This window comes from Artemia franciscana, chromosome 12 (assembly GCF_032884065.1).
Source record: "Artemia franciscana chromosome 12, ASM3288406v1, whole genome shotgun sequence".
Classification (NCBI taxonomy): Eukaryota; Metazoa; Arthropoda; class Branchiopoda; order Anostraca; family Artemiidae; genus Artemia; species Artemia franciscana.
In genome coordinates this window covers 35,090,400-35,103,126 of record NC_088874.1, presented here as the reverse complement: position 1 = coordinate 35,103,126, position 12,727 = coordinate 35,090,400, and the positions used below count along the sequence as shown (strand labels likewise).

Below are 12,727 nucleotides of genomic sequence, written 5' to 3'. Positions count from 1 at the left end.
CACTTAATGTTCATGTTCTCCTTTTGTTTGTTTTTCGCCACGCCTACAGGTCACAGCCGACATTGGATCTGGGTGTACGAAGACTCATTCAATGTGGAATTTGTCGGAAATTTTTTTCCGATGAGATTTTTGTTGGAAATTTTTTTCCGATGAGATTTTTGTCGGAAAATCTTAACCCCCCAATTTTCTAGCTTAGAAAAACCCATTTCCCCATAAGAGCCCATGTTAATTTTTGAAATTCTTAAAAGTTAATTAAAAGTTATATTTATACACATGCAGGTATTTTGACTTCAAACATGCCCGATTAGCTTATTCGGTAGAGCATGGGACTTTTCATCCTAAGGTCAAGGGTTCAAGTTCCTTATCGGGCAGTTTTTTTTCCACAAAATATGAAAAAAAACTTTGTTTTCTTAAAGAGTTAAAGAGGCTGCGTCCCAAAGTTGAACCTTAAAACGTACAGGAATTAGGAGAGGCAGTCCTAATTCCTGTACGAAGAGTACAGGAATTATTAAATTACATCCACCATGGATTGTAGAAAAACGTACAGAAATAATATGAAAAAAACTTCGTTTTCTTAAAGAGTTAAAGAGGCTGCATCCCAAAGTTGAACCTTAAAACATACAGGAATTAGGAGAGGCAGTTGGGGGGCTGCCGCCCCCCAAACCCCGGCTTTTAAAGACTCTTTTGTACAGGTTTTTGGTTTTGTTAATTAAAAGAGGGCCTTTCCGAAACCAAGAGCAGGGGGTTAGGGGGGCAGCAGCCCCCCACAACAAGAAACCTGTACAAAAGAGTCTTTAAAAGCGGGGGGTTTGGGGGGGGGCAGCCCCCCAACTGCCTCTTCTAATTCCTGTACGTTTTAAGGTTCGACTTTGGGACACAGCCTCTTTAACTCTTTAAGAAAACGAAGTTTTTTTCATATTATCATTCCTATGGTTCCTCATAATTACTTTGTAGTCCCTGATTTCAATGGAGAAACGTCCTCTCCCCCTATGGGCACACCCAAAACTCCAAGCCAATTTGGAGATATTTCTATACTGAACTATTAGTTAAATGAACATACCACTCAATGCCCTCCAAGTAGAATAATTACTCTAATTATTTTTCTTTTATGTTGAAAAGAGTTATAATATTGGTTAAAAAACTTACTATTTTATTATAATTCCAATTTGTTTAAGTTATATTATCTGTAGACAATAATTCATCATAATCCAATTGAATAAGCAATTTATAAATCTTTTAAAAATTGCTGTGTTTACTTTAAGTTGTTAGTACCACTCTTGTTTTAAACCATGTCCCTATAAATTAAACCAACTGTGACAAAATACAAGACCCAGAAAACACATGAAACATACAGTTTAGGATATATATTTGCATACTAAATAAAGGGGTTGAGGGTAAACTATTGTGGAGCTGCATTTAAAAAGTATTAACTAAATTATTCTGTATTTAATGAAGTAAGAATTGTTGTTTTTAACCCTTTTATATAGACAAACAGCAGGGGGAATGTATAATTCTTTAAGAATCCAATAAGCGCTTAAAATTGGATTTACAAGGAGCCTGATGTTATCACTATAATCAGAACAAGCAAGAAAAAAAAGACATAGTGTTGTATATTTATCCAATTTGTTGCAGACAGTCTAGGTAGTCACAAAAGACTCATTCAAAGGTCAGGTCAACAAAGATTAGGCCAATGTCAACTGGAGACTCAATTGGGACTCAAATAACAACTTAAGTAGTCATACAACCAGCAAGAAATCTACAGAAAGTCATCACTACCTTATCTTGTTGGAAATTGTTATACAAGGCAATTCTGAGCAGAAATAGCCCTGGGCTAGGATATGAGAGAAACAAAAGTTGATTCTTTTTTTAATGGTTTTATGAATTAACTAGACCTATATCTTCTCTATATGTTTTTCTTTTTTTGAATTTCATCAATACTAGTACTGATTCTTTACTGTTAAATCTATTCAACAGTATGGTAGGCTTAAAGAAACTAAATTTCATCTGGGGGGAGGGGGCAAACCAAGGTCTGGGGGAGTATTAAACCAAGCTCTGGGAGATAGAGTTGATAGTAAATATCCATATTAAGAGTATTCAGGTAACAAAGAAATAAATCAACCTCTAAAATGAGAATTTCATCCTGAATCCAAATACAGCTATTGTTTCCAAGACAAATTCAATTTGATTCAACAGAAGTTATTCTACCTCACCCTTTCTAACATACCCAAACATGTAGCCTTTATTATATATTTCCCCTGCATTTATTGACTCTTGATTGTGTAACCATTGATTCAATTTATGGGTAAACCAGTTTGAACAAGATTGACAATAAAACAGGTATACAAGCCATATCTAAAGTTGGAGAAAAGCTTATCATCTTTTAGGGTCTGTGAAAGGCCTAAAATTGAAGTTTGAAACAGAAATGAATGTCATTTAATATTTAGATTCATGATGAAATTTTGATTCCAGGGGTAAGTATGTTTCTTAGCTATATGAATACTTTGATAATATGGGTAACTTCCCAGTTGCCAGTGCTCCATTCCCACAACAAATTATGCTTCAGCTTATAAGCTAGGCTTTTATTTAAATATTAGGCAGGAAATGATTAAAAATAAAGCACTGGCCTACAAGGAATGATAACTGTAAGCCAATAAGAAAATTGACATAAATGGATGGATAAAAGCCTAACAAAGTGCATTGCTGCACTTTGGGATAACCAGGATAACCAGCTTCTAGGGTCAAAAACCAGTATCCAATTAAGCAAAGCTATGTAAAACTCAAACCTTCAGATCTTCATTACAAAATTGGAATTAAGAGGAATTGTATATTTTAATGAATAGCTAAAAATCTAATCTATGCATCAATGTGGTTATTATTAAAATTCTTTAAGGTAAATGTTTAGTTTCATCACAAGCTGTCTAAAGTGCATATAGCAAGATTCTGATGATTGCATATTCTTTCTTTGTCATTAATAGAGAAGTGCATCCATTTCTGGTTAACCTTCCTCCTCTATGGGGCAAGCTAAAAATGCATAAAATGGGCTTGCTTACAGGTAACATAACCTATAGAGCAAAGTATATTAGTCCACGAGCCCTACAGCCAGCAGGGCAAGGTCTGTATTCTATATTTATTCAACAGTGATAAACAGTTTTTTTGGCATATTAACAAAAAGCTGAAAATCTTCTGATTCCAAAAATGCAGCTTTTATTGATTGATATTATTTTATATTATCTTTAAAAAAAAAATTTTCTTTTGGTAAAATCCTAGTTCAACTTTTTGCTATAGGCCTATTGGAAAGTGGTAAGGTTAAGAAAATAAACTTTCAAGCATGGGTCTTAAGACTAAAGTAGAACTACAAAATAGAATAAACTAGAATTTTAAATTTCTTTCTATTTAATTGTCAAAACAGAAACCACATTCATAATTTATGATGAATAAATTACTCCCAATAGGATGGCTCCAGTGAGAGGCAATTGGCTCTACACTTGCACTGTGCCATGCTTAAGTAAAATAGGAGTATTCCAAAAACCTATCTCTATTTTTCTGAAATGCCAAAAAAAGTAGTCTTTCTCAAAAAGAGGTTTTTACTCAAAGCATATCTACCAAACTCTGTCTAAAACAAAAATATTACAATAGAATCTCAGAGCAGCACTATCAAAATAGAACAGTACTATGAAATAGAACAAATAAGATTACTTTTGCAATAAAAAGTAGAATAGCCCACCTTAACTAAAAATTCAGCAGAGCTTCAATGATTTGTTTTTACTGGACACTGATAGTGATGAGTGCTAAGCAGTGTTGCGCAAAGATATACCCTATATATATAATAACTAGAAGAAAATACTAAATAAGCGAAAAACGCGACTTTCGACATTTGATGGTTATTCTTCTTGACAGCGTTATGAAAAGCGGTTTTTGATAATTTACGAATGTAGAAAACAGTTTTAATCAATGCTTTTTTTTACAAATTATGAAATATTCTGCCTAGAACCTAAAAGATCTAGTGCTTGTTGATAAAGGTGTTGTATATATTTTTAAAGCATTTTCATCCGACAGGGAAACAAAAGAAGGTACAATCATTACCTTAGTAGGGACCACGGTTTAGATACATATACAGCTATAAAAACTGTTGTTTTGCCCATGAGAAGCTTTTGGTACAGAGGTATGAACTTGGCACTTCCTCCAAGCCCGCGCTCCGACGCGTGGATCGTATTACAACACCATAGGTGGGGACGCAATTTCGTTTTGTTGCATACACAGCTTAGATACCAGTTTCCTGTTACCAATTAGACACTAATACCAGTTTCCCATCTCCAGCCGCTAGCACCGCTAACGTGCACTGTGTCCCAAAAATAAATCGACTTTTCATTACTGTATATTGGGATCTAAGCTGTGGTAGGGACAATGTTGGTGGTATTAGAGCTTTATATAGGTTGCCATTAGCCAAGATCTTGTTTGGGGTTGTGGGAGATTGATTTTAACCGTTTAGTGAATATATTCACAGAAGTTTTTAATTTAATCGAAGCTCGAATAATGCTCATCAATGCCACTCATCAAATCAATTAAATTTACCCGATTTCAATCGAATTTGCACCCTTTTAAATGAAAATCTGCAACATTTTAACAATTTACACCATAACTTTCAATATCAAAATAGGCCTTGTTAAATTACATTTTGATACATATCTTTACTTATGCTTCAATATTTTATATTATATACTGTTATCTATATATATATATATATAAAAATAAGTTGTCTGTGTGTGTGTCTGTCTGTCAGGTGACGTCATGTTTCAGTATCGACTGACGTCATGTTTGTCGACTGACGTCATTTTAAGGATTGAGCTTTATGCGTCATGAAGTTGTTTGTCGACTGACGTTATGTTTGTCAACTGATGAAATTATATACCGGGGCACCGGGGAACAAATGACGACCGGGACACAGGGAATATAAATGACGACCGGGACACAGGGACACAACTACAACGGGGACGCCGGGGGCACAGGCAGGATATATAAATGACGACCGGGACACAGGGATTGTTCGAATAGAAATTACAGACGGGGACACAAATGACGACCGGGACACCGGGACACAGGGAATATAAATGCCGACCGGGACACTCAAAGAGAAATTACAAACTGGGACACCGGGACACAAATGACGACCGGGACACAGGGAATATAAATGACGACCAGGACACAGGGACACACCATTAGAATAATGAGGTATAGATCTGAATACGGACTGTTTTTCCCATGGACAATTATATGTTGCATGTTCAAGAGTCAGTAAACCTGACAATCTATTTATATGCATAGACAATGGGACAGCGAAGAATGTTGTATATTCGCATGTTTTACGTAGTTAAAAAAAATATATATATATATATATATATATATATATATATACATTGTATATATATATACAATGGCGCGTAACTAATATGGCGCGTAACGACTTACGCGCGCGGGGGGGCTTGGGGGGCGCGAAGCGCCCCATCAACTAGGTGTTGGGGTGGCGCGAAGCGCCACCCCAACAGCTAGTATTTTATATTACAGGTATAATTTAATGTTAAAGGAGTTGCTACACTATATTAATATCGATATCTGAATGTTTTTTTTTTCTTTCAAGAAACTTTAAAATCATACCTTTAGCTGATTTTTTAAATTTGTTTTCAAAATCAGCTGCCGTAGAATCAAATCGTTCTGGTGCAAAGATATCAACCACTTCACCTTTAAAATCAATAGTAATAACGATTTCATTTCCGTTTTATTTTTTTATACACTTCAATGCTTTGATTTTAGATTCCGTTCCAATGTATAAATCTTCTTTAGTCTAAATGTCCAATATTTTAACGAATCACACGTGTAGGTCACTTGCATCATGACTGCGCTATTAAAGAAGTTCGTTTCATGAGTCTGTCACCGAGTCAAACTTAGATACTTGATAAGGAGAGAGCGGATATTGCATCAAAATTACAATGTAAGTAATAAGAATGATTTGTTCATTTTATTTTGTTTCAGAATGGTTCTATGGCATGAGTATGAATCTAAACAGATTCGAAAGGTAAGAAAATTAACAAAAAACTAATGACATTTTGAAGATTTTTTCTTTAAAAGTTTTTTTTGTCGCTTAGACCCTGGTATAAAATAATGGTATAAAGCATTTCCAATATAATTCACTCATTTAAAATTTCAAGAGATCAAATCTATTTATTTCTTTCAACAGATATTTTACTTTTAAGACTTGTAATAGTCACGATATGAATTATTCTATTAAAGTATTAGATATCCATCTGAATTGTCTGAAAGTACATTGTTTGGAAGTAGAGTTATCTATTATTTATGAAAACACTTATCCACACGTCCTCCAAAAATCTTCTCTAGGATTTTGGATGCCAAGTAGGAAGAGTTTTTATTCTACGATGTTTTATGTGTAACGTCTGCTTCCAGACGTCCTCCAATAATTTTCTGCAGGATTTTGGAGGCCAAGTAGGAGAAGTTTTCATCCTAGAGCCATTGATAATTTTTTTCTTTCAGATGAACAGCAAGATTTCGAAAAATAGGGACCTCAATAAATACATGAGCATGATCTTGAACTCGGAAAAGTCAGAACAACAGAGCTTTTTGATGCTGTGGAGCAAAATAGTTGAATAGACTGATGAAAATAATGAAGATCCTGGTATCAAGAACCCACTGAATAAAAAAGACGAGAAAAAGAAAAAAGTAATTAACAGTTTATTACTGAAATTCCAGCTAATTTAGAAAAAGGTATGGATGTATCCAGGTGCACATAAAAGCTATACAATTATTAGAAAAGAAAATAAAAGAATGCGATTGGGAGAAGCTGTTGATTTAATCACAAAAATAAACAAATTAAGTTTATATTTAGATTATTTAACCCTACAAATGAAAGCTGAAAAAGAAGAAGTTTACGCATGCCTACAGATTCTTTTCAAGAGTGATTCTCAACATAAGGAAAAGTGTTACCTTGATTATATATTTCGTATGTTCGGTGAACTCAAAACAAACGGGAACAGATAGATAAGTTTATATTAATTAGTGCATTATTTTCCTGGACGAGCAATCTGCAGAAAAACCATTATAGCATCTTCAAAATCGATACAGCTATAAGAAAAGCTTTAGAAGAGGATTGTGCTATACATGTTAGCTGTGGAGCCCTCCCAACGAAATTTAAATTTCAAATAATGTTTTTGTTGCTTTTGAAGGGATGAATATTTAATTCTTGTATAATATACAATTCCAGCAGAATATAAGACTTCTTTCGGATCATGCACTCAGGAAACCAGTTTCAGGATGGGCGTATATAACAGGAGTCTTATTTATATGTTAAACATTTAAGACTTTGTGCAATTGATAGGCTATACCCATTAAATTTTACCTGTTTCATATATTATTTACGGGGAAAAACTGTAATGTTTTCCATAATTCATTTTCTTTTTTAATTATTTCTTCTTTAGTCAATTCAACCAATTTATACATAGCAAGCAATTCTAAATATAATGAATAAGCAGTTTTACACTCAGCCTTTTTTCTTGCTATTCCTAGATATATTTCAAGTATTTCAATCAGAGCTGCCACAAGAATTAAAGAGGCAAGGGGTAGCATAGCGAAAGCAGATAAACCTGAAGCACTAAATATATATTAAGATACTAAGAAAGCATTAAAAACATTTCCATACTATTTAAAGCTTTTAAGATAAACAAATAACCTCTTTTCTATTTCTTATTCCTTAAATATTTGAAAATAAACTTTAAATAAAATTCTGTGGATCTGTTGATCATTTCTGTGGATATGTGGATCAGGTGCTTATTCTCTAAGAAATAAATCAGAGTAATACTTAGAGAGGTTATGCACTACAGTAGGGATAAGTTTAGGAATTCTGAAGTTTTTAGTACATTTTGCATGAGTAAATCCACGTATAGTACCAGTCATATGGTCGTGACCTAAATGAAAATTAATATCTACTATTTTTTTTTCTTTTATGACAGCTTTTAGTAGTTTTATTATTCCATTTTTATCTTACTTTTTCTTGTGCAAAACCATGATCTCTCTGTCTATTTTCACGCTCATTGGCTATTTCTGTACGCACTTCTGTTATGGTGGTTACAAAATGCCCACTAGCATCTTCGCCAAAGTATTCGTAACATTTTTTTTGTGTTGTATCGAAAGGAAAACATACTTGGAATCCATAAGCAAATGACTTTTGCTCTGCTACTTTAATTGTGTTTTTACCTTTCTTTTGATTAAAATCTTTGTTATACAATTCAAAATCAGCTATTATGCATTAGGTACTTTCATTCGTTTAGCTGTATTTCTAAATACGATTTCAGGTCCTGGTTTTGGTATATTTATGTGAGGATCTTCATAATTTTCGTTTTTATTATGTTTTTAAAAAATTTCTTGTTCATTAATGTGTCTTCCACGGATTGTACATAGACGAATTTTATGCCTTTTTTTTGTTATTTGAAATGCAAATAATTCACTCAAATCTTTAATAAAAACATAATGATGATTAAATTAGAATAAATTAATCACATACGTAGCAGTTTTTCCGTTAATCTTAATTTTTAGGAATATGAGCTCTAATCACTTTACTTTTACTTATTTCTAATAAACTATATTTATATTATATTTGTTTTCAATTTATAAATATCTTGAACATCCACTCATAAATTAGTAATCCCTTTAAAGTTGAATTCATTTTCATGTTTTTAATAGTTTGGTAGTTTATTTTATTTGTTTTCAAATTTATAGTAGCCAAAAAAGCAAGATTAGCATTAAAAACGTGTTTTTACATAATTTTCTTTCACTTAAATGAATAGCCTCATTCCATCACAATTTATTTATCAGGTTGTAAGTTTTTTCTTCCTATATATTTTCTTCCTATATGTCTTGCTGAGGACGGCCCTTGGACATAGGGCCAAAATATTCGTTCTAATTTGTTTCCCATTGTCTTTCGAAACTCCCTATTGTTCTTCTTGTGTTTGGTGTTTGTGATGGAAAGGCAGTGTGGTCTTCGTCGCTATATAACAATTGTAGACGTGTTTTTTCTGTAGCTTAGAAATTTTTTCAAGGAATATGAAATGAAAATAGTGTGATGTGGTGCTCCGCGTCAACCTACCCTAAACTTCTTCCTTTAGGCCCTATCATTACTCTTTTTACTTGCCCTACGCTTTTTAGGCATTGTGAAATTACTTAGAACGCCTTTTGCAAATAGACTAATTAACTTAGTATTTTAAATCATCGTACAATCTTTTTAAGCATATTTAATTATTGAAGCCCAATTTCTAAAACCGATTATCTATTAAGCTTAAAACTTTTGGTTTCATTTTAAGGTTTTTGAATTGTAGTAATCCCTTGTTAAAATTAAATTAAAAAAAACAAGTTCTTTTAACTGCAAGTAAGGAGCAACATTAAAACTTAAGACGAACAGAAATTATTCCGTATATGAAAGGGGTTGTCTCCTCCTCAACGCCTCGCTCTTTACGCTAAAGTTTGACTCTTTCTCACAACTCTACTTTTTAAAACAATTAAAAACTTTAGCATAAAGAGGGAGGTGTTGAAGAACATTTAAAAATACGTCTTTTCTTCACATGGTTCTATTCAAAAATTGTGGATCAAAATTACAAGAAGTCGAGCCTCCCGCAATTTCTTATGTTAACTCTAGGTTTTAATACTTTCACCCAAATGGATCCGATAGAAATTTTAATATTGTCAATTGTTCCGAAAACAGTCTAAAGGTCGCATAATAAGGTTTTGAGGTTGATGCAGCCTTGGGGGAAGGGTTTGAAGTTATAAAAAAAAATGTTGGTCTTTAAGCCAAAGTGGCTAAATTTCCATTATTTAAGTGGTGATAAAAGGAGGATCCCCAAAAAACTTCTTTGGTCAAAAATTAATAATTAAAAAGCAGGAGATGTGGCCTTGATGGGTAAGACTAAAAGAAAGTTTGTTTTTTTATCGTCTTAGTTTGTCTTTTCCTTCTGTTGGCTTTATTTCTGTTTTTTCTTATGCTCTCTTTCTTTTTGTTTCGGAAATAGAGCATTCACTTAAAAAGGGTTCTTGGATTTAGCCTTTTCTTACCATAGATGTAATTTAGAAGTGGAAAAATGTGGCAAATATTATACCGCAGTGTATGCAGCATTTTCTTTTACTAATTTCTTATGGTGAAACCCTGGAGTTTCCAAGGATACTATGGATGGCTTTAAAAAAGATAATCTTTAAGATTGGTAAATATAAAGAAAAGAGAAAGAAAAAAAGTATAATGATCTGGTAAAGAAAGGAGAGTAGTCAGACGTTCTATTGGGGGGGCAGGGGGGGGGAGCGAATGCCCACCCTAGATTTTCCAGGGGGCCCAAGCTTCCACCACAAAGGGCCCTTTGCCGGCCATAATAATTGCGCTGTTTGCTATTAACCATTGTAAACTTTGAAAGTAGGTTAGGTAAATAATTAGATTCTCAAGTTCTGTCAAATGCCCATTTCCTAGATGATTATATTAATATTATAAATTCTGAGTATTTACAGTAATTCCTCTAAGTTGACAGATTAAAATAGGTCAGTTCCTGGCAAATGTTGCAAAGTTTATTTCCTTGTTTTAGTGAATATAAGCCATCGTTTTAGATCACTCAAGTCAGTTCTTATTCTGTTTCTGTCCTCGTCTTATGTACATTTACTGTATCATATGTGTAAATAAACATTTCTATACATGACACATAAACCTTATGAAAGTTAGAGACGCTTGACATCCTCATTGCAATTGCCATCGCTGAAAATAATAGTTTCTTGAGGATTATGGATATGTATAGACTGGGTCCGACCTTGTCGTTCCCCCGGCTGATAAAAATTGTGTCTCACCTATTGTTGAATTTTTTGGATAGTCGTAACTGATGTTCTGTATGAACGCGTAAAAAAAAACTTTTCTTAGGTTTACTGCGTAAATTTTATTTGAGTTAACCCCGTGGTTGTACCATTGTAATTGTTGTTGAATTTTGTTGAACTGATTGATTGAATTGAATTATTGATTGAATTACGATGCTAATAAACCGTTTCACAAAATGTTGGTGGGTTTGGCCAATGTAAAAATTTTCCGCACGGGCAAGGATTTACATAGATGCTACTCCCTAAATTCCCACGAGTGTAATCTCGTGGTCTAAAATGGTCTAATTGATTGGAAGTATCAATGTTTTATTTACGTAACTTTGTTTAAGTTTTTCACATATATACGGTATAAATGGTAAAAAGATATATGTATTAGTCATTCTTTACTCAGAAGACTGTGGAATTGTATAGTGGCCAATTAGAAAAAAGCCAAGACAGATTCGTATCGCTTTTCGAGAAGGCTAAAGAGTTTGCGACAGATCTTGAAATTGAACTACCTGCTGTGAATGAACCCGCGACTAGTCCCGCCTCTGTTGGTCAGAAAGGACGACCTCGAAAAACTCAAAAGATCACCAAGCATCTGAAACAATTTGTGACAACTTTGACGGAAAGAATTTCATCGAAATACTACTTTAGCGGATGAAATGAAGCGAAAATACTTCGAAACTTTTAACCATCTACTAGCCAAATTTGATAGAAGGTTCACAGATAACTTGCCAGTGCTGAGTACACTCGAAGCCTTGGATCCAAGCTCAACCAAGTTTACGGACACAGAGCTGCTCAAGCGTATCTCTGCTCTTTACGGCGAGCTGGATATCGACGCCATTCTTATCGAATCTCAAGCTGGTATTGCCAAGCGTTTCTTGCCCGATGAGGAGAAAAAGCCAGAAAACTTCCTAGACATTGTCGACCATCTTCAGGCATTACCAGTGGCTTACTCAGAAGTAATTAAAGTACTTCGTATGGCTGCCATACTTCCTGTGACAACAGCGAGCAATGAGCGTTTTCTTTCTAGCCTAGAAATAGTGAAAAACTACCTGCGGTCCACAACAGCAGATGATCGTCTCAGTAACCTCCTTTTGATATTTGTAGAGAAGGATGGTTTAGTAAAAAATTTGGAGTACGACCAGCTTGTTGACGCTTTTGCAAACATGAAACCTCGGCGGTTCCCCTTGTTACCTTGAGTGTTGTAATATTTTTTTTTATCTTGTTATGTTTTTCCTTTTTGTAAATATATTTGATCTGGAAGATTCCTGCTGAAGGAAAACCGAAATTTTGGTTACAACCCTCAGCACAGCAATGAAGATTACTTTCACCAACATATTGTTTACTTAAATAAGAAAGTTTCTCGCTAAGGAATGCCAGCCTGTGGTCTGGTTGAATTTTCCACTTTCAATTTAATCACTTAACCTCGTTATGATTAATCTTAGAGGTCAGTGTGGCTGATTTCCACATTCGGTTACATTACATTTCCAAGCAACACACGGGTGCTGAAAATGCGTTTTTACTTAGAATATTCGATCGATGTGCAGTCAAAACCCGCGTTTTTCTTACCCGACACGAAGTGTCGGGGGGGGGGGGGACAGATGGAGTCCATGCCACCCCAAGATTTGGCCCAAATGGTGAATCTGAGAGTAGTCCAAGTTTGTGTTTTTTCTCCTGCTGTTTTTTGGAAAGTGATGAGATGATTCTTTTTTAAGTTCAGATATTGCGATATGTTCTTTATAATGCAGCTTAGTATGGCCTTATTTAGATAATCACAAAACTTATTATTAATATTAAGATAATTTTGTATTAGCTTATCACAGTTTAGTTTGGACGCCAC

At 34.1% G+C, this 12,727-nt stretch overlaps 1 protein-coding gene across 1 annotated transcript in view; it reads right to left on the bottom strand.

Moving 5' to 3' along the window:
• Nucleotides 1–3,792, bottom strand: part of LOC136034035 (uncharacterized) — a 76,503-nt gene extending 72,711 nt beyond the window's left edge. Inside the window, exon 1 of the mRNA XM_065715096.1 lies at nucleotides 3,725–3,792. The gene's annotated coding sequence lies outside the window, so the exon portion shown is untranslated. The remainder of the gene's footprint in view (nucleotides 1–3,724) is intronic.
• Between the last annotated feature and the right edge of the window lie 8,935 nt (nucleotides 3,793–12,727).